This window comes from Echeneis naucrates, chromosome 4, assembly GCF_900963305.1.
Source record: "Echeneis naucrates chromosome 4, fEcheNa1.1, whole genome shotgun sequence".
Lineage (NCBI taxonomy): Eukaryota > Metazoa > Chordata > Actinopteri > Carangiformes > Echeneidae > Echeneis > Echeneis naucrates.
The window spans coordinates 18,921,597-18,944,259 of NC_042514.1; the positions used below are offsets into that span (position 1 = coordinate 18,921,597).

At 41.9% G+C, this 22,663-nt stretch overlaps 2 long non-coding RNA genes across 2 annotated transcripts in view; one reads left to right on the plus strand and one right to left on the minus strand.

Annotated features, from left to right (window-relative positions):
• The window catches only part of LOC115042206 (uncharacterized), a 39,168-nt gene extending 27,043 nt beyond the window's left edge, over positions 1-12,125 (plus strand). Inside the window, exons 2-3 of the long non-coding RNA XR_003840664.1 lie at positions 11,917-11,991; positions 12,106-12,125. This is a non-coding gene — a long non-coding RNA (uncharacterized LOC115042206). The remainder of the gene's footprint in view (positions 1-11,916; positions 11,992-12,105) is intronic.
• On the minus strand, positions 11,670-14,586 carry LOC115042205 (uncharacterized). The gene is made up of 3 exons (XR_003840663.1): positions 14,308-14,586; positions 13,632-13,969; positions 11,670-11,989 (listed from the first exon to the last, which is right to left on the minus strand). It is a non-coding gene; the product is annotated as an uncharacterized LOC115042205 (long non-coding RNA).
• Positions 14,587-22,663: the final 8,077 nt, after the last annotated feature.

The window sequence follows — 22,663 nt, forward strand, 5'->3', positions numbered from 1 at the left end:
GAGCACATCTCTGTCTGTTCTCCTTGCAAGTAAAATGAGCGCTGTTGTCCTTTGTCTTTCTTCCCTGTGTGTTTAATAATGTTCTAGGTGGGTTAAACCTGACATTAATTTGGTCCTTTGAGCCGGATACCAACAGACCGGAGGATTCCAGCGGGCGGGTGGATTACAGGAAAACCGTGGCCACGGCGGACTCCTAAAACAGTGAGTCCGGAAATAAACCCTTTCCCGGACTGAGTATCGGCCCGCCAGCTGGGATCCAAAGGTTGACGGGATTCCGAGAGGGGAAAGACAACGGAGGTGAGTTGAGTCTTGACTTAAAAAGAGTGAGTGGCCACAGCGAATGACTAGGGGTCATTGCGCATGAACAAGCCCTGAATATTCTAGACACTGGCAGGTAAAGAATAAGAGAGACCAAGGGAGTCTCAGGGGACCAAGGGAGTCCCAGAGAAGGGGACCAAGGGAGTCCCAGAGAAAGAGACCAAGGGAGTCTCAGTAGAGGATGCCGGAGTCCTGGTGTGCACCCTTAATGTCCGAGTAGGACAGTGAATGTGAGTGTGAAAGGAGATTGACATACCACTAGGTATTTCGTCTCATATAAAACAGTGGGATTTGTAAGTAGTCAACTGGTGTGGATGCAAAGGCAAGAATTCTCCACTCGAAAGAGTTGAAGTGAGAATTACCACAACAGGAATTTGAGAGACTACTCCACTGATGAAAAATCGACCTCTAGAATACCCTAAGTGTTGCAAAGGTCGAGTCAAATTAATAAAATGGGAAAGGGGTCGAGTAAAGAAAAACCAAGAGATAAATTGCAGTGTCAAGATTGGAAATTTATAGAACAACAGGATCCATGTAAAAATAAAAAATTAGACAGATGGATTGTAAAACACAATTTTGAAGGAAAATTAAATACACAAAAGATAAGTGTATTGCAAGAAAGTATTATAAGAAAAACTAAGAAAAATAAAAAAAAAATGAAGCAGGAAGGTTATGAAGAAACAGAGTACAGGATGAAAATAGCAGAACAGAGAGAAAGAGGAGAGAAAAAGAAAAAACAGAAAGAGCAGGAATGCAGACAAAAAAATAAAGACAGACTGTGAAAAAGACTTAATGTATCAGAGAAAAGAAGATGATGAGACAGGACCTAACAGACGACCTACAGACGACCAAGACTTAGGCCAAGGGGCAGAAGGGGGGGCTGCAGGTACAGCTCCCTCAGGACCAGGACCAGGACTTTACCCAGACTTAAATGAATTACCACCATATGATGAACCAACAGAAACCTTTAGAAATACTCGATCTAGGGGAGGAGTAGGAGACTGGTCCAAAATGATGGGAAAACTTTTTTCCGCAGGGAGAGAAATCCCCGCCAGTAATACAACAGGATGATGGTAGGGACTGATCCAATGATTGAGGTAGCAAATCCAAATGTTGATGAGTTTAATGATCCTGTCATTCTAGTCTATAGGACATGGACTATAGACGATGTAAAGAAAGCCATAGAAGGAGTAACCTCCCATAAGGAGGATGTCACACAGTTCGTTCAGGATATGGAAAATTTGCGACGTTCTTATCACCTGAACGGACAAGAAGTACAACAGGTTTGGATGCAGGCACTAGGACCAGACTGGCACTATATCAGGGACCTATGGAATCCTTTAGGCGTAAATGGCCGTCCCCTGGCTCATGATGATCCAGAGTTGAGTAACCGCATACGAAATCTAAATGACGGAGTTACTTTACGGTTTAGACATAGAGCTAATTACACTGAGATAGGTAGAGTAAAACAAAAGGAGGATGAAACCTTTGAAGAATATAAGATAAGAATGACAACTAAATTCAAAGTCCACAGTGGATTGCAAGATGATGGGAATGTAAATGGAGCATTCCAGCAACAATTAAAAAATGCTCTCCATGCAGGATCAAGAGATGGAATACGTTGCTGGGTTAATAAACATTACATAGGATTCGCTACAGGAACCATGGAGGACTATGTTAACCATGCCCTCCATGCAGAAAAAGTAATTAAGGAGAAGAAAAGTGGAAAGACAGGGGGAGTGTTTTATCAGGAGAGAGAAGAGGAAAAAGAGGGAGAGGTGTTCTACCAGGATAGCGGCAGAGGCCAAGGACGTGGTGGATACAGAGGAAGAGGAGGTTTTAGAGGCAGAGGCCGAGGAGGAAAATACAGAGGAGGATATCAACAAAACTCTAGAGCGTGTTGGTATTGTGGAAAAGAGGGACATATGGCCAGAAACTGTCCACAAAGATTAGATAAATTTAAATGACTAGGCAAATCAGATAAAAAAATTTATGAGGAGGACTCGTTAGGAGCAGAGGAGATTTTAAATCTCCAAGACCTACTAGTATTAGACACAGTAAAACCAGAGGTAACTTTATATGTGAATGGCAAAAGCATTGTTTTCCTGTGTGATACAGGGGCGTGTAGAACAACATGCAAAGAAATAATACCAAACGCTAAGCTCAGTGATCAAAGTGTAACTGTGCGATCTGCTAGTGGAAAGTTAACTAAAGTAGCTGAGTCAGAACCATTGTGGTTGAGAGACCCCCAAGGACAGACATGTCAGCTGTCTATTTTGTTGTTCCCGGAGTGCCCAGTAAATCTTTTAGGGCGTGATGGGTTGTTATTGTTAGGATTAGCACTAATACCCACTCCTCACGGACACATTGCAGTAAAAAGACGAGAGGAAATAGAAAAAGGGGATCTCTATGTAATTCAGGGATCAGGCCAGCCACATTACTATTACTCACTTGACGTTCCAAATAGACCTCCACATGAAACGGCTACAGCACTGATGAAAGAAGGCAAAAAAATTGTATCGCGATTACAGGACCAAATGACTAAAGACAGCTTACACATAACCCTCTGGTACAAGCAGACACCTGGACCAGATAAGGAATATGAGAAGAGGTTAGCAAAAGCAACACCAGCTAGAATCACAGGAAATTACATATATTCAGACGGGGAAAGCACTGCTGTTTTAGGCATAACGTTGACACCAGATTTAAAGAAGCTGTTAAAATTGTGGTCACCGCCTCATGTTTCTCTGTACAAAAGTAAAAATCAGCAGTGGAAAGATTTGGGAGAAATAGTGTATAGAGGAGAGAGAGCATCAGATTGGAAAGAGACCTCAACAGGAATGTGGACCAGTGCATCCACTGGCCTCACTAGGAAGACTTTGTTCTGGCAATTCTCAGTGCAAGAGGGAATACACCTGCACTCAGAAAACACATGAAACATAATGATACTCACTGATGATGAGGAAGAAATGTCAAAAAGTGTACCAGAAAAACTATGGTCTAAAGGACCCACTGATGTTGGGTTGGTTAAAGGAGCCTTACCTGTACAAATCAGACCAAAGACAGAATATAGACCGTGTGTGAAACAGTACCCATTAAAGCAAGATGCACATGAAGGAATAAAACCAGTAATTGATGACTTAATAGTAGCAGGTGTAATTATAAAATGTGAAGACTCTCCATGTAACACACCAATATTCCCCGTAAGGAAACAAGCACCATCAGTAGGATGGCGCATGGTACAAGATTTGCAAGCTGTAAATAATGCTGTAATACAAAGAGCTCCATGTGTTCCAGATCCATATACTCTATTAAACACACTAAGGCCAGACGCTAAGGTATTTACCGTAGTTGATATAAGCAATGCATTCTTTTCAGTACCAGTGGATAGAGATAGTCAATTTTGGTTTGCATTCACTTTTGACAGTCAAAGATACACACATACGAGATTACCTCAAGGTTATTGTGAGAGTCCTACTATCTACTCTCAGGTAATGAGCGCTAGTATGGCTAAGTTTCACAAAAAATTTCCACAAAATAGTCAAATTTTAATTTATGTGGATGATGTTTTGTTGGCATCTCCTAATATGGAAACATGTAGAATAGACACACTAGCCCCGTTAAAACATTTAGCAGAAGAAGGACATAAAGTAAATAAAAATAAACTCCAAATATGTAAGACGCAAGTGAAATATTTAGGACACAATTTGAGTGCTGGAGGAAGAACAATACTGGAAGACAGAAAAACCGCTATCCTCCAAGCTCCCAAACCATTAACAAAAAGGCAAATTATGTCATTTTTGGGCCTAACAAATTACTGCAGAAACTGGGTACCAAACTATGCAGACATAACCGCACCTTTAAATAAGCTAATGTATGAAGAAGATTTAAAGATGACCTCGCCCTTATGCTGGACCAGAGAGTCAGAAGAAGCATTCTGTAAGATAAAACAAATGTTGGTGTCCAGTACAGCGCTAGCTTTACCAGACTATAGTAAACTTTTTATTCAAATGGTGGACTTTAAAGGCCACTTCATGACTTCCGTACTGGTGCAACAGCATGGTGCTAAAATGAAGCCAATTGCATATTTCTCGTCAAAACTAGATAGTGTGGCCTGTGTGCTACCACACTGTGTCAGAGCAGTCATAGCAGCATCTATGGCAGTAGAAGCGGGTGCAGCCATAGTATTGTTTCATCCACTTGTACTAAAAGTACCACATGCAGTCTCAGCGCTATTATTACAAACTAATATGACTTTTCTATCACCAGCCAGACACTTGTCGTGTATGTCTGTTCTCTTATCCCAACCTCATTTAACAATAGAGAGATGCACGGCGTTAAACCCGGCAACGTTGTTGCCAGTACCTGATGATGGAGTGAAACACGATTGTCAAGAATTAGCTGAACAAACAGCTAAAAGTAGAGCAGATCTTAAAGATCAACCATTAGAAAGAGGAGAAGTGTTATTTGTAGATGGTTCCTCAAAGAAGAATGAACAAGGGAAAACCCAGACAGGCTATGCAGTAGTTACACGAAACACAGTGTTAAAAGCAGAACAATTACCCTCCCACTACTCAGCACAAGCTGCAGAGTTAGTGGCATTAACAGAAGCATGCAAATTGATGAAGAATAAGGAAGCCACAATTTATACAGACAGCCAGTATGCTTTCGCTACAGTACACACTTTTGCACAGTACTGGAAAAACAGAGGCATGGTTACCTCTACGGGTAAACCAGTAACTCATGCAGAATTGTTATCAGGCCTGCTGCAAGCAGTGCAGCTGCCAAAAGCCGTTGCAATATGTAAATGTGCAGCTCATATGACAGGCACAGATGAAGTTTCTTTAGGCAATGCATTTGCAGATAAAACAGCAAAAGCAGCAGCAGCAGGACAGGTTCAAGTGCTAACTGTGGAGGAATGTACAACTTTAGAGGACACTACACTAAAAGACATGCAACAACAAAGTCCTCAATCTGAAAAAGATATATGGTTAAAAAATGGAGCGAAGTTACAAAACGACATGTATGTATGACCAAACGGCAAACCTATCCTACCAAAAAATTTATATAAGTGGGCGGCAATATTGAGCCATGGTGTGACACATGTCTCAGCAGGAGGGATGGTAGGACAGATACATCAGCATTATACCACTTATGGATTTAACTCTTATTCAAAAACTTTTTGTAGATCATGTTTAACATGTGCAAGACACAATCCTCAAGGGAATTTAAGGCCACGTAGAGGGCAATTCCCTACACCTCAATATCTGTTCCAAAGTATCCATATGGACTTTATAGAGCTAAATCAAAGTGAAGGAAAGAAATACTGTTTAGTCATAATAGATGCTTTTTCAAAATGGATAGAGCTTTTTCCAACGAAACATCCAGATGCAATTACAGTAGCTAAGGCACTGTGTAAAGACATAATACCAAGACATGGAATTCCTGAGAAAATATATAGTGATAACGGCACACATTTTGTAAATCAGATAGTGAAAAAGATTGGAATAATGTTCCATATCGATCTAAAGAATCATTGTGCTTATCATCCTCAAAGTGCAGGCCTGGTAGAAAGAATAAATGTAACTATAAAAATAGATTAAAGAAATGTATTGAAGAAACAGGAAGACCATGGACACAGTGTCTTGATCTAGTGAAACTGTATATCAACATTACAAGCTCAATAGGTCTAACTCCGTATGAAATGCTATTTGGAAGACCTTATAGATTACCACAATTCAAAAATCAATGGGAATCTGATGATGAAGCTAACTTGGCAGATTATATGAGGAAAATGTTAGAAAAGCAAAAACAGGCATCTGTTGATAATAATCCTTCTGTTTCTCAGCAGGAGGCCCAATTAGTACTACCAGGAGATTGGGTGCTGGTACGAAGTATTAAGAAGAAGTACTGGTATTCACCCAAGTGGGAAGGGCCCTATCAGGTACTGCTGACCACACCTACAGCCGTAAAAATAGCAGAAAGATCAACGTGGATTCATTTAACGCACTGTAAAAAGGTCATTTCAGTTGAAAGCTCCGATAGGGGAGGTGAGCCAAAGACTGATAATAGGGTAGATCCAGACGTTTAGAGGCTGGATAGACCTGAAAGTCAGTGAAGTTTTTACAAGACACCAAACCAAGTAGAGGAGATTGATTTTCGACTAAAATGACTCCTAAGTGGTTATCACGGGCCATCAGAGGATGGTTGGTGACTATATTCCTTATAATAACCTTTCTGCTAATATGGCACTTGTGGAAGCCACCCCGAGGGGATGGAACAGATACAGTACAAACACTAAATCAGCTGAAAGAAGGAAACAGACGTAGTTTAAGATCAGTTCAAAGACGATGGCCTAATCTGCCATACAATCCATGTAACAGTCCCCATAATGGAGAAAGAACCACAACTGAACTGTATTATGTATAACTGAATTGTCTGTTACAATGCAAATAAGTTTGTTAGCACTGTATACATACCCCGGAATTCATTTAAACTGGGGGGATATGCAGCAGATCAGTGGAAAGGGTATATATTTTACCTAGACTCACAACAAGATAAAATTGAGAAAATAGATAGAGCTTACCAGCATGTTGGAGGGAACAGATGGGGCCAAGTGTTTGCATATAGTGGAAGTGGATGGTCACATGGTTCATACGGGTACCATCCACGTGCACAGAACTGGACTAAACGATTACAACTTGGTGTAGATAATAATCAGATAATTTTGAAGTTTAATACCACCGCAGTTCCTTTACAAGATAATAGTGAAGATCATGCTACACAGGCCCCATGTCATGTTTTAAGCCTTTGAGTATATAGACAGTCTGCTAAGGACCCCTGTGTACATTTGTGTCTCTGCCCTAATATAACCACTCCCGCTGAAGCAGGACAAACGGAACAGAAAAATGACATCATAGGAGGCCTCACAACTGGCCCCAAAAGTGCTGTTAACATACAAATTGTTAACCATGATGGTGAGATAAAAGTTGATGAATGGTTTCAAGTTATAACAGGTATTACAGGACAAAGCAACAACTGGTTACTTATGGTAGAACAAGCTGCAAATACGACTAAAGGTGATTGTGTAGTGTGTATGGGTCCTAGGCCGATATTACAAATAGTACCTGCAACAATAGATAAAAAATGTGTTGTGGAAGTAATAAACAAAACTAATCCGAATATCACTTGTGCGAAGTGGGATTTTGTATTTCCAGTCACTATATCAGAAAAAGAGAAACCTATATTTTCCAAAAGAGTTGCATTTGGAAACTTTACTTGTATAAATATAACAGGAGGTGGAAAGCTTTTAGGCAATCTCTCCAGTGAATGGTGCTCTGAGATAATAATTGTGACTGGACATTTCAAACCGGTGCCTCGAGGGGACATTTGGTGGTGGTGTGGTGATGACAGATTATTTGATAAATTGCCTAAAGATGTGAAAGGATTTTGTGCTTTAGTAACACTATTACTACCAGTGTCCATACACCCTATCTCTGCTAAAGAACTTACTGTTAACTTGTCTAGTGTTTTACCTGAGCAATGGCACCGCAAGAAAAGATCTGCAACTTGGTTATCAGACGGTGATCCTACATATATTGATGCAATTGGTGTACCACGAGGTGTTCCGGATGAATACAAATTAGTAGATCAGGTGGCAGCGGGATTTGAGTCATTTTTATGTTGGTGGTGTACAATTAATAAAAATGCAGACAGGATCAACTACATCCACTACAATGTTCAAAAGTTAGGTAATTGGACACAGAGCGGCTTCGAGGCGGTACATGGACAGTTGTCTGCAACTTCTCTCATGGCATTCCAGAACAGGATAGCCCTGGACATGTTGTTGGCTGAGAAAGGAGGTGTGTGTGCTATGTTCAGAGAGCAGTGTTGTACGTTCATCCCCAACAACACAGCTGCTGATGGCAGCCTTACTAAGGCCATAGAGGGACTACGAGCTCTCAATGGCAAGATGAAAGAATACTCTGGGGTTGACACCTCAATGTGGGATTCCTGGATGGATGTCTTTGGAAAATATAAAGCTCTAGTGTCCTCTGTTTTGGTCTCTATAGCAGTGTTTGCTGCAATCTTATCTTTGTGTGGATGTTGTTGTGTGCCCTGCCTGCGTTCTCTTATTAAATGTCTAATTACTACAGCAATTTCACCCATGGAAGATAAAGTGGCTCAAATGTATCCCTTGCTGGATAGTAATTCTCAAACTGACGAGGAGAGTAGTGGAGAAGAAGACCCTATTAAAAACGTACTGGATTTGTTCTCAGGTTAAAAAGATTATAAATGTTAAAGACATTACCTCCAAGTGTAAACTTGTGCTCATAAAAATGATCTCGCAGTTGAAAATCTTAATGAAGTGACTGAGCAGAGTGATATGAGAAGTTGAGCAAGAATGTGATAAGCAGGAGGGAAATGTTAGAATAAATGTATATCAAGTGATTATCACAGTACTGCTCAACTTTTACTGACCCTGCAAGAATGCAGAAACCTGTGTTTTTATTAGCGGGAGCAGAGGTCATACCTCCGAAGAAGAAGCAACGACCTTCGAAGAAGATTTATGAAGAAAGGAGGATGTCGAAGCGAGATTACTTCGTTCATAAACTAACCCTCAATGTGTTTGAGTTTCTTGTGACTTATAACTTGAATATAAATCATATAACAAGCGTCTATTCATTCACTACTTGCAGCTGTGTATTCTCACCTTTAGAGCTGCAAGATTTCGTAACTAGGGACCACCCTAAGGAAATAAAAATGGGGAGAACAGAAGAGATACTCCAGAGCGGGTAGAGAGTGTCACTGAGCACATCTCTGTCTGTTCTCCTTGCAAGTAAAATGAGCGCTGTTGTCCTTTGTCTTTCTTCCCTGTATGTTTAATAATGTTCTAGGTGGGTTAAACCTGACAGCGTGACATGGTGTGTGGAGGATGTGGAGCCAGCTTCGATTTTCCCCATGACGAACCCAATATGAGTGTTTCCCTCCGTGTCTGCTGTTTTCAGGTATGCCACTGCTGATATGGCCATAGTAGAAGCGTCAGAAAAGACACAGAGTTCTCTGTATCTTGTGGAGCACAGAGAAGCAGGTATATATGGTCTGTCGATCTGAAGTTGTTCAAGTTCACACAGTGAGTCATTCCATAGTCTCCACTGTTCTTCCTTCAGTGCTGGCAGAGGAACATCCCATTCAGCTTGTTCGGCGGACAGCTCTCTGACTAAGGCCTTTCCTTGTATCGTTACAGGTGCCGCATATCATAAAGGCCATTGACAGTCGACAAAATTCCCCTTCGGGTGAATGGTTTTCGTTCTCTGGATACGTGGAAGGTGAATGTGTCTGGCTGCAGGTGCCAGGTAAGACCTAGACTCCGCTGTGGTGGCAAAGGGTCCACAGTCAACTCTAAATCCACCAGGTTTTTGGCCCTCTCTTCTGGTGGAAAGGCATCCATCACAGCACGGCTGTTCGATGCTACTTTGTGCAGTTTGATGCTGGACTCTGCTAGCATTTCCTTTGTTCTTTTCAGGACAGTGATGGCTTCGTCATCAGTGGAAAATGAGGACAGCCCATCATCAACATAAAAGTTCCTCATGATGAATTGTTTAGCTTCGGCACCATGTTCTTTCTCTCCATGCAGTGCTGCTCTTTTCAGGCCATAGATGGCTACTGCAGGAGAAGGTGAGTTTCCAAAAACATGGACTTTCATACGGTATTCAGTGATCCGCTTGCTGGGGTCATTATCTTCATACCACAGAAATCTCAGGAAATCGCGATGGTCTTCCTCTACGATGAAGCAGTAGAACATCTGCTGAATGTCTGCTGTTACTGCTACAGGCTCTTTCCGGAAGCGCATCAGGACTCCCAGCAAAGAATTGTTCATGTCAGGCCCTCGGAGAAGAACATCATTGAGGGAGATGTTCTCATGCTTGGCACTAGAGTCAAAAACTACACGGATCTGGTCTTTTTTTCTGAGGGTGATAGACACCGAAGATTGGTAAATACCAGCGTTCTTGGTGTGGCATTAGCACTGGAGCAGGCTCTGCTTGGTCTGAGTCGAGCATGGCTTGCATGAATTTGAAGAAGTGTTCCTTCATGGTGTTTTTTCTCAGCATGCGGCGCAAGGACATGAGGCGGTTGATGGCATGCTGTCTGTTGTTGGGTAAACGCGGCCTGTTCGGCCTGAAAGGCAAGGGTGCTACCCAGCAGTTAGCTTCATCCATGTACACCTCTCTGTCCATGAGGTCCAGGAACAGCTCGTCTTCAATGGACATCCCGAGCTTATCATCATGATGTGTTCTTTGAAACACATTACTGCCCAAGCTGTCATTGTTGAGGCTGGCTGCAGAGACACTTGGGAAGCTGTCGGGGGGCTCCAAGCTGTCAATCTTTTCTTTTACAACAAGGCTGCTGGTGCATGGGCTGAGAATAGAGTGACGCCCACTCACCAACACACTGGTTCTGAAGACACAGACATTGGTTGGTCTGTGCGCTCTTCCCAGGCAAACGTCACTGATGATCACCCACCCAAGGTCCAGCCGCTGGGCAAACGGAGCGCTGTGAGGTCCGTTACATTGTTCTCTTACTTTGTGCACCTGGATCAAATCTCGCCCGAGGAGGAGGAGGATGGATGCATCTGGGTCCAACGGTGGGATTTTGTCCGCCAGGTGCTCAAGATGAGGATAGTGTCTGGCTACCTCTGATGATGGTATTTCAGACCTCTCATCTGGTAGCATGTCACACTCAATCAAAGTAGGCAAGGGAATTTGTGTGATGCCATCTAGTGATTCCACAATGAAATTGCTGACACGTCTTCCTGCAGTCTCGAACACCCCTGAACATGTCTTCAGGGTGTACGTTGGTCCTTCCCCTTTAATGTCGAAGTAGTCACAGAATTCTGTCCTGCACAGTGACTTGTTGCTTTGTTCATCAAGAACAGCGTAGGTCTTCATAGCTCGGTCTCTTTGCCCTGCAGGATACACCAGCACAAGACAGATTTTGGAGCATGACTTCGAAGTGCCACAGATTTCTGTATATTTGGAAATCACTGATGGACCAGTCTCCCTCTGCTGCTGCTGTTGCTCCCCGCCATGGTTTGCAGCGCTCTGGTGAACATCTGCCTTCCATGGCGCTGGCCCTGGATGTAGTGTTGTAGGATGTCTGTCGCTGTTACACTCCATACATTGCACTGGCTTGTCACAGTCTTTAGCGACATGGGTAGATGATGCGCAGCACCTGAAGCAAAAAAGGCTCTGACGTTTTATTCATTCACCTTCAGTCGCAGGTCCCAGCTCACATTGAGCGAGGGCGGGGTAGATCACCAATTAACCTAAACATGCATGTCTTTGGACGGTGGGAGGAAACCCACACAGACAAAGGGAGAACATACAAACTCCACACAGAAAGGCCCCAGGCCTGGAACTTCTTATTGTGGGGTGACAACGCTAACCACTATGCCGACCACCCTGAGTTTAACAATGTGTAAATTATGAATTTGCATTTGTAAAGGTACAGATGAATGTCACCAGGTGCTCAAAAGTGATCAGAGAAAAAAATTGATTTGTGGTTGTACTTTCATGTTCATTCTTCTCTGCTGTAAAGTTGAATCGGCAATGGCATATCCCTTGACAACCTGGAACACTGGCCTGTTTGACTGCTTTGATGAAGTAAAATCCTGTAAGAAAAAGAATCAAATTTATTTTACACATAATCTGTCACATTTAACGTTCCTTTCACGGATACAAACAAACTTAGATTGTCATCCTATAAATTCCAACTCGTGTTTTGCAGGTTGCTATGGTTTCTGGTGTTGCCCTTGACTTGCCTGCACAGTTTCAGGAAAGTTTGGGGAGAACCGTTGTCTCCCATTATGTGACCTCTGCAGCCCTGCCATAACAGCAGCCTGTGGAATACCTCTTTGTGCACCTCCTGCTGCCTCGGCTCTGAGGGTTGGCATTCGAGACAGATATAATATTCAGATATGAGACTATTGAAGGAATTATCAAGTACATATTGACATACATCGCGCATCCTCTGCTTCATCCAAACAGCCACATGAGCAGTAAAGCTTGTTTTTGTGTAGGGCTGGACCACCATTTGCTTTGTTCACCCATTTTCTCCTGCGTTTCTTAATTAGGGAGGTTAACCTTTTTGGTTTTGTTCTTTTTGTTTTAGGTCAGTTTCCTCTCCCTCAGTTCGATTTCTTTTGTTTGTCATTTTGGACTGGGTCCACCCAAAACCTACCTTAGTTTAGTATCACTTTTACATGAACTATAACATCTCTTTCTTATATTTTAACTTTTCATCCTTGGCTGTAGCTGTTTGGATCTTTGGGAAGATGGGGCTCCCATGGATGAGGCACAACATGCTGCATTGCACTAAGATGTAAAATGCCTTAAAGAAGGTGACATAGACTTTATGGGTGGTTTAAGACTAATTACAACTCAAAATATATTATGTCCAGTCAGTTCCACATCACCCTTTCAATTATGGGAAAGGGTGACGTGGAACATTAAACAGGACTGAACTGTTGCTGCCTCCTTTTACTTTGGTCGTGACTGTTAACAGCTGCCATGTTGATCTACACATACATATGAGCCAGATGACCTCTCATAGATGAAGTGCATTACACTGAATGTGCAATACACAATACATTGAACATTTCCATAGGCTAATGTTTAATTGTATTCATAAAACAAGAAGTTGCAACAAAGGGGTTGACCACACAGACCTTATAGATTTTTGCTGTGTATCCACTTTCAGATATCAAAAATACAAAAAGACATTTTAAGCAAAGAAGTCCTACATACTAAGCAATCATAAAATTAAACATGCAATTTCTAAACTAATAATAAATGAATATAATCTAAAATAAAACTTAAAAATATTTATCAAAAGAAATAAGATAGAAATAGATCAAAAACATGTGCAGTAAAACAATGATTCTTTCATAGTATTGCCTTTAGGAACTTTTTCAGCAGTTGGGGCAGGCTCCCTGAGGGGCCGTGGTGGCGTAAACAAAGGACACTTGACTGCAGATTTAACTTTTACAACCTATTTATTGGTTGGTTAGTTGAAAATGTTTTTTTCCCTTAAAACCATTATAACCTATACAATGTCAGATAAAGGCTGAATGTAAAAAGTAAAAAAAAATAAATTAAATTAATTCCTATAGGGACAGAGTAAGGTAGCATTATTGATCATTGCTCTTACAGCAGAAACACACTGAATTTATTTGTTATTCATTTAACTGATACATTGAAATGTATATTATGCAAAAAAAAAAAAAAAAAAGCTAATCAATAATCAACACTCACCATTATCAGTGTGGTTTTTTTTTTCCAACCCATTTAGGGTCCCAGCCTGATAGCCTGTGCTTCCCTTTAGGTTTTTCCTCTTCCACTCTCATCTCCGTCTCCTGATCCTTCACTCAGCTCTCCCACTACTGTGCTTTGCTCTCCTTCACTTTGGAGCAATATGCATGAAGGTGGAGAAATGTGGTGGTGTATTTGTGACAATAAAAAAGAAATTTCAAGGCGTGGCATCGAATGTTGAGGAAAGACTGTTTTACCATCCTGGTCATCTTTGGGTGAGCTTTGGTAGGACGCCTGCTCTTTTGGGAATCTTTTTAAAATTTCCCACCAGGCAATCCATTCTGTGAAATACACAATAGCGCAACATATTAAAGTCACAAATTTAAGAAGTGGTTCCAAATTAATTATATAATTTCAACATAGAATTTTCTGTATTGATGCCATTTGTAACACAAATTTGGTGCTGAATTTAACCGTTTCAAAACACTTGAGAATTGACAAACATTCAATATCTACACCAAAAATACTTGAGTCGCCTACCCTTTAGAAACACCACAGAAAAATAAATGCTGAGATTTAATATCAAAACTTTTGATATGACGAAATTTCACAGTTAACCATGTAGCTTATGTGCACATATCAGAGGCACAGAAAGGGGAAATGATCAAATCAGACCTACCTCGCCGACGTCCTTGGCCAGTATCAGACACGTCCCGAGCTTCCCGCGGGCTTTAAGATAATATATAGCCCGTTCACACGGCCTCCCCCTGCCATGCTACCATGGTAGTTAGCTAAGGTTACCAAGATCATAGCTTAATGTGGTCCCAGTTTCAGACTAGCTAACTTAACTACCGTACATGCGGACAAGATTCTTCAAAGTTGTACAACCGAATTAAATACATCCTACCTGTTGGGAAATTACATTTAGCAAAGAGTTAGCTTACCTTCATTTGCTAAGTCCTTCGGTGCCCCCCTCCCCCGACTGCGTTAAATCCACCCAACTATTATATTGACCAATCACAATGCGGCATCCGTTATTGACAGCGCTCTTGTCCAATGATATTTTGTAATGCTGTCATTTTTGCCTGCGGCAGCCACAGGGTTCAGAGTTCACATCTTTTAGCGATACATTTTGTGAAAGCGGTAAGTAGACAAAGCAATTATTTTTAGAAATTATTTGTAGAAGTAAAGTAAGAGTATAAGTGTAGTTATATTGCATTTTAGTGTACTCGGAAGCAGAAAAAAAAAACTGCTGCTGGGAAGTTTGAATCCCATATATATATATAAATGATCACCGCTCAAAAGCGGATAAGAGTGAATTCTCATCTCTGTGAGCAGCAGAGAGTTTCTCAGATCCGTCCATATTTGCTTTTGTCAGCATGATGTAACCCCACTTTTCACTATGTAAATATCAAAACAGCTGCAAACATATAAAATCCATTAAAATGACTTCACTCTAATCTCTTGCAGTTTTGTGCAAAACCCACATAGTTATTTTGTGTGCAGTATTTATGTAATTTTGCCTTTTCTATTTTATTATTCCTGCTTATTGGAGTCCTTCAACAGTATTACAGTTGGATAAATTGAGGCTGACTGGAATGGTGTGACTTGTGGAGTCAGTGAGCTATTCATATGTCAGTGTGTGCCGTGTGTTTACACTCTTTACGCTCCTCATAATAATCATACCAAATGAAGTCGGAGAGACTTGGAAAACCAGCTCTTACTGAAACTGATCAAAAGGTTCAGAAAGTGAAGTGTGACAGAAATGCTATTATGTCTAAGAGTTTAGGACACCTTCCTGTTGTTCGCAGTGTATTGGGAAAGGTTTAAGCTGCTCTGTGCATTTTTGTCAAACAAAATTCCTTGTAAACAGTATATCAGTTATAAAGTAATTAATACTTTGAGTAGTTTTTGAGAAGAGTACTTTCTACTTTTACTGAAGTATTTTTAACACTTGTAATTGAGTCCAATTTAACAAATGTAACAGTACATGTTTTGAGTACAAATTTTCAGGACTATTTCCACCTCTGTCAATATCATTACTGATATGTCAACTTCAGACAAAGCCTAAGTTTCAGCAACAATATTATTCAATGTTTTAATCTATTTGCATAAGGTAGAGTCTAGATTTTGTAATAAATAGATAAGAGTGTTAAGCCACCTATTGTTTACTTATAAAATGTCTTTATCTGGTTTTGCTCTCAGAGAAACAATGCCTTCGTTCATAGCTGTACTCATTTCTCTCTGTCCAATATATTCTTTAAGCATAGCCTAAAAAGTATTTTGAATATCCAAAAAAATATTTTTTAAATTCAACTTAAAGAGCATCAAGACCTAATAATTTTTCTTATTTCATTGAGAGGAGTGCTGTTTTATTTTATTTTTTTCTTGTTAGTGCTGAATTACAAATTATTTAAAGGCCCTCCTCAATATCAGAGTTCCTTTTCACATTATTTCAGAGATGAATCTTTCACATGGATAGGAATTAAAATTAAAAGTGTATCGTTTACTGTAAATGTTGAAATTAGCTTCATATCAGTACAATGCAATGTTCTCCTCCCATTTCTTTTTTCAACAGCAAAAAAACCCACCTGGAATTAGTTTCTCTATTCTGTAGCTATTTGGTTCTTCACCTGATAAATGCACCTTTAGTTAATTGTCTATTTTTAAAGGTGTAGTCTCCTTAAAATCCACTTCTTCTTTAGGAGATACATTAGGTTTAGGTAGCAGAACACATAAATAATTTGCAGTTTCACTTAACTTTAGAACAACTTGTTCATGGTCTGATTAAAGAGTAAATAAGTGAGACATCTCCTTAATCTAAATACAGTACAGGACAAAAGTTTGGACACACCCTCTCATTCAAATGAACAGAAAATGTGTCCAAACTTTTGGCCTGTACTGTAAATAAGCATTAAAATGAGAGCAATAATACCAGTTCCAGCAAAAGTGCTGTCTGTATTTGAAAACAGGTAAATGCACTGCATGTTTCTTTTTTTGTTTGATTGTTTTATTGGCCCTTCAAAATGCTTTACATGAGGTCATGGCCATGTATATGTTCACACATTCATATAACACTTTTTATAAGCATACAGTGCATTTATACAAAAGTATGTCAACAGCTCATCACCTGCAGTTATATGAGGAACAATTTGGAGTTCCTGTCCAAAGACTGTTGAAATAATCCACCCTCTATATATTAAAGAACTTCCTGAGCCTTAAACGCCCCATCTTTTTTGTATTTTGTTTGTCTGTACAAGGTACAATGTACCAGTTCTGAGTTGTTATCTTTAGTTTCTGCAGCAGTAAGATAAAGCTTTAACTTTACTATTAAGATAAAAACTAAAAGTCTTACCTGATTGAGTAGACAGTCTTGTTATAACTCAGGAGGGTTGCAAAGCTATGTGTCCTGTTCGAGGAGCCGCATTTATCTCATGTCAACAAAGTCACAAACATGCAGCAGAACCTGACTGTACAAGGAGGGGTGTTCGCTAATGGGCAATATATTTTTAGTTAAATACAGCTGTAGCAAATCATCTGAATACTAAATGGTAAAAATAAGTTCCATGTCACAGAATCAGAGCAATACACTCCCATATTATATTATTATATTATATTATATTATATTATATTATTATTAATATTTTGTTATACATAATCACATAAATACACTTATTTACCTTGCTTTTGGCTACTGTTCTCAAAGTAATTCCTCAGCAAGTCATTTCCAAAATCCCTTTGAAATCAGAATTATAATGTGCTCAATTGCAGATGCCGCAGCCTCTCTGATACAGTATCTAATATTATAGTATTTTTATGTATGAGAAGAGTCAAATCAGTGCTTCACTGTGACAAAATAAATGGTAACACAAGTGACCTGCAGCCAAAAAGGATTAAGTTAGACAAATGATCTCAAAATACATTTCAATTAGGTTGTTTAAAATGATTCCTTTTCATAACTGTGCATTTACTACAATCTTTTCTATTTATTTATTTGAATTACTATTTCACTGTGATACATATTAATGAACTCTTCAGTAAATATGTACCAGATAGCCAGAAGGCCAGTTTCCATCTGTAGCGGTGGCCAGATGTTACAATAGCCTCCCTGACCTGCCTGTTGCTGCTGCTGCTGCTGCTGCCACCACCTTGTGTGTAGTGATCACTGCTGCAGAGACAAACCACAGTTCAAAAACAAAAAAACAGTTTGAGCAGCCAGGACTCCACCGATATATCCAGACATCCTCACAAACAGGGAGGCAGAGCCCCATAACACCCACTTTCACGTCTTAAGCCTTGATTGTCACTAAAGTCATGCAATTACACCTTGTTATTGTTTCAAATGTGACCGATGTCATGCTGCTTTACTGAAAGGACGTTAGCTGAGCTCAGACAGACTGGCAGGCAGCTCGGATGCTCTGAGGGAGGGCGTGTGACGTCATTGTGTCTTCAAGCACTGGGCCGACGAGATTAGTCTCCATGACAACTGCACGTCGTTTGAAAGACATTTGATTGCGACTCTGGTTTTGTGGACACTGTCACGTGATGACTTTCTGGCCAGCTCCGCATCTAAACGCAGCAGTTTACAGCAGCTCCACCCTTTTCTGCCGTCATCTCTCCATCTCTGATAGCTCCCGCCATCCCGCTCACTAAGATTCGGGCACATGGGGCAGCAGCCAATCAGGTGCGAGTTCCAATGTTTTCGACCAATCATCAGCGATTAGAGTGACAGTGACGTCCAAACTCCCTCACCCCTTCGATGTCACCGTGACGTCTACCTGCCTCCCCCGGGGAGTATAAATAGCAGCTGTGAGCTGTCTCCTCTTCACATCTCCCCACAGGGGAGAGCTGAACGTCCTGAGACTCTGGGGGACGCTCAGGCTCCGGCCTGAGAGTCACTGACGGTGCCTTTCGGTAAGGGGCGCTGTCGGTGGGGGCCTCTGTGTCAACTTGGACGATCTGAGGCTCGTCCTGAAAAGCCTCCCAGAAGAGGACAAGTACAGGAGGACTGCTGTTCTCCTGTATTTGGACGAATCTGGGAGGCGAACCGGACCAGGCGCCTGGCTGAGCTGTTGTTTTTTTATTTAGGGCTCAGTTTAGAAAAAATAGTTAATTAAACTATTATTAAAATTTATGTTTCTTGTTTGTTTGTTTGTTTGTAATCTCTCTCTCTCTCTCTCTCTCTCTCTCTTTCCCCCTTTCTTCCCCCCCTTTCTTTCCCCCTTTTTCTTTCCCTCTTTCCCCCCCTCTTTCTTTCCCCCCTCTCTTTCCCCCCTTTCTCCCCCCCCCTCTTTCTTTCCCCCTTCCCCCCCCCTTTCTTTCCCCCTTTCTTTCCCCCCCCTTTCTTTCCCCCCTTTCTTTCCCCCCCTCTTTCCCCCTCTTTCTTTCCCCCTTTCCCCCCCCCTTTCTTTCCCCCTTTCTTCCCCCCCTCTTTCTTTCCCCCTTTCCCCCCCCCTTTCTTTCCCCCCTTTCTTTCCCCCCCCCCTTTCTTTCCCCCTTTCTTTCCCCCCCTCTTTCCCCCTCTTTCTTTCCCCCTTTCCCCCCCCCTTTCTTTCCCCCTTTCTCCCCCCCCCCTCTTTCTTTCCCCCTTTCCCCCCCCTTTCTTTCCCCCTTTCTTTCCCCCCCTTTCTTTCCCCCCTCTTTCCCCCCCTTTCTTTCCCCCTTTCCCCCCCTTTCTTTCCCTCTTTCTTTCCCCCTTTCTTTCCCCCTTTTTCCCCCTTTCTTCCCCCCCCTCTTTCTTTCCCCCCCTTTCTTTCCCCCCTCTTCCCCCCCCTTTCTTTCCCCCTTTTTCCCCCTCTCTTTCCCCCCCTTTTTTCCCCCCCTCTTTCTTCCCCCCTCTCTCTTTCCCCCCTTTCTTTCCCCCCTCTCTTTCCCCCCCCTTTCTCCCCCTCCTCTTTCTCCCCCCTTCTTCCCCTCTCTCTTCCCCCCCCTCCCTCTCTGCCCCCCCAACCTGAGATTAAACCTTCCAAGTGCTTGCTCTGATTTCATTTCATTATTTTTCAATCAATACAAATATTTTTCATCAACTACTTTGCAGCCTGTCTGTTTCACAGAATAAACACTTCAATGTCAAATCAATCAAAGAGTGCATCCAAACCTACTCGTTCACTTGGGTAGTCACTTTTTATCATGATGTTTCTCCTTTGCTGCTGCAGCGGTGAAACATGTGCTCATCCTCTCCATGGGCCTGCATTAACACCTCCAACTCCATCGGGTTGATATAACTGCATCTTTTTTTTTTCCCGGTTGTCTCAAGGTCGACATACTCAGAGTTGATTGAACCAACTCACATCAGCTGTTCTGGAACCGGATATTCAGACTTTCCCATCTCAGAGTTCATTTTTTTTAAATTGACTTAAGCTATTAAACAAAATAAATATTCATTTAAACCCCTAATAAAATGTTTTAACGTCATCTCATTTAATAGCCCACTGAGTAAATGAACACATACAATGTTTACCCATTTTTATTGAAGTAATTCAAAAAGTGACGTGTACACAAACGAAAATAAAATCTACAAATTAAAAAAAAAAAAAAAAAGAGACTGCTTAGCCAACAGAAAGAAGGCAGAGGCCTGAGTGGAGCTGCCACCACCACCTCTGACAGAGGCTGTGGAGCTGAGGACATCCCGGGGTCACCCCCCAGGACACAAGTGCCTACATCAGATGTAAGTATAAACTTCTGTCTTTTAAAAAAGAAAACATATATATGTAACACTTCTTGTGTATATATGTCTGCACCCCGCCCCCAACAGTTGTGGATGGTGTCATCTGCCTCGTTCAGCCTCCGACTGAAACTCTTGAACATCTCTTGAAGCTAACATAACTTAGTGATTACCAATGGCCTCTCACTTTTTCCCCCTCTCCTGCTCTGTGTTTCATGTTTAGTTTCCTTCTCAACTTCCTTTAGTGATTACGCTAAATGTCAAAAATGCAGTTTGTTTCGACATATGGAGGTGAGATTAAGTGAGCTAGCCAGACCCCTGTTGTCGGTGTGGGCCGACCTAGAGCAGCTCAGAGAGTTACTTCTCTCCCAGACATTCTCCAGCAGTCAGGATCTAGTCACAGCAGCAGCCCCCGGTTCAGGGCCTGGTCTGGCTGCACCTTTACCGGTCCACAGGGGGGTGCAGCAGGGAGGGAGGGGGAGGGGCTGGCAGGGGTGGTCTTCCCCGGATGTCCTACAGCAGTAAATCCGTCAGTGTACGCTGACGACATAATAGTGATTTTAAACACAGAGGGACATTTGTGTTTTAGAGGAGAATGTGGCACTTTTTAACAAACTGTCTTCAGCCAGAGTGAAGTTTTGATAGTAAAAAAAAAAAAATGACCCTCTAAATGAGCTGGTCTTACCAGGGGGGCTGTGTTGGAGGACGGGAGGGTTAAAGTACCTGTGTTTTTAGGTGATGAACTGTTTTTAAAAGAAGAACTGGGACGGAGCCTTAGAAACCACACAGGGCAGACTGAGGAGGTGGGGCTGGCTCTTGCCCAGAATGTCATACAGAGGATGGACACTAGTGATAAACAATCTGGTGTTTATGTTTAAGCTGGCCTGTGTTGACCCCCTCCTCTCCAATTTTCTGCTCTCCAGGATCCTAGCAGTCCTGGTGGACTTCTTCTGGGACAAGCTGCACTGGACCACTGGAGGAGCTGCTCCTGCTGACAGACTACAGTGCTGGTGTGACGACCCCCCCCCCCCCAGTGTCCGTCCCTGGTGGTCTGGTGGGGGTCAAAGTTCAGGCAGTCGGTCAGAGATGAGCCTCAGAGAGGCCAGAGGTAAAGTCCTGTCAGTGCTGATGGTGGAGTGACTGAACAAGAAGAAGCTGCAGAGAGCTGACTCCCTCTGGAGAGCTCACCTGGGCCTAAGTGAGGAGGTCCGGCCTGAGTGGAGGAGCCTCTACAAACCTCCACTCACCAAAAAGGTGGCCAACCTTCAGTGGCAGTGACTTCTGCATGGGACAACAAGTGTCCCTTCTGTGGTGTCGTAGAAACAGTCTTCCACTGTTTCTCCCAGTGTCCTCGCCTCGCCCCCTGTTCTCCCTGCTGGACAAACTGCTCAGGAAAGGAAAGGAAGAAAGGTGTTCCCTCTCCAGACCTTCATCCTGGGACTCAGGTAAAGGAGGGCCACCAAAAACAAGAGCCCGATGATCAAATTAATCTTGAAACAGTCAAAAATGACCATCTACGTCTCCAGGAAGAGGAAGGTTGAGGACAATGTGGACACTAACTCGGTCCTCCTGTTCAGCAGGAAAGCCAGAATGCTGACTGATTTTAAATATTACAGAGAAATGCAAGACCTGGACCAGTTCAAAGAGGCCTGGACTCAGGGTCTGGTCCTGTGCTCAGTGGAGGAGGACCAGCTCCTCTTCTGCGATCAGCTGCTCTGATCAATTTGTGCGTTTGTGATGCAAAGTGACAGAAAGATGTGATTAAACCTGTCTCTGAAAATGAGTAAAATAGAGTTGGTTTAAAAATAACCCCCCCCCCGAGTCTGGCTCTGCCTGAGGTTTCTGCCTCTTAAAGGAAGTCTTTCCTTGCCCCTTTTGCCAAGTGCTTGCTCGTGGGGGGATCTGTTGGGTCTCTAAATCATTTTAGAAATAAATGAAGAACATAAAACACTCAATACTGTACATTGTAGTGTAGGGCTGTTGCTATTGAACATTTTAGTAATCAAGTATTCTACCAAAAATTCCATCGATTAATCGGATAAAACATTTGTTTCGTTAGTTTTTCACAATTGCTAAAACATTTTTTTAAACTACCTTTTTCACAAAACTGCACACAAAACCAATTTTTCAAACTACATTCTCGAAACACTTGAATCTAGTTACAAAACTGAATAATCACCTCAAAATACTTTTAACTGTGCTCATAACTGTCAGGGATTGAATTTTGTGTTCATGCCCTGTTTTATTTTTAAAATCTTGTGATAAATTTTTGCTTGTGACACAGCTCCTAATGTGATTCACCTGTGTCTTGTCTAGTCACTGTGTATTTAAGTCCTGTTTTCTGTTTAGTCTGTCAGATCCTTGTCCCTGA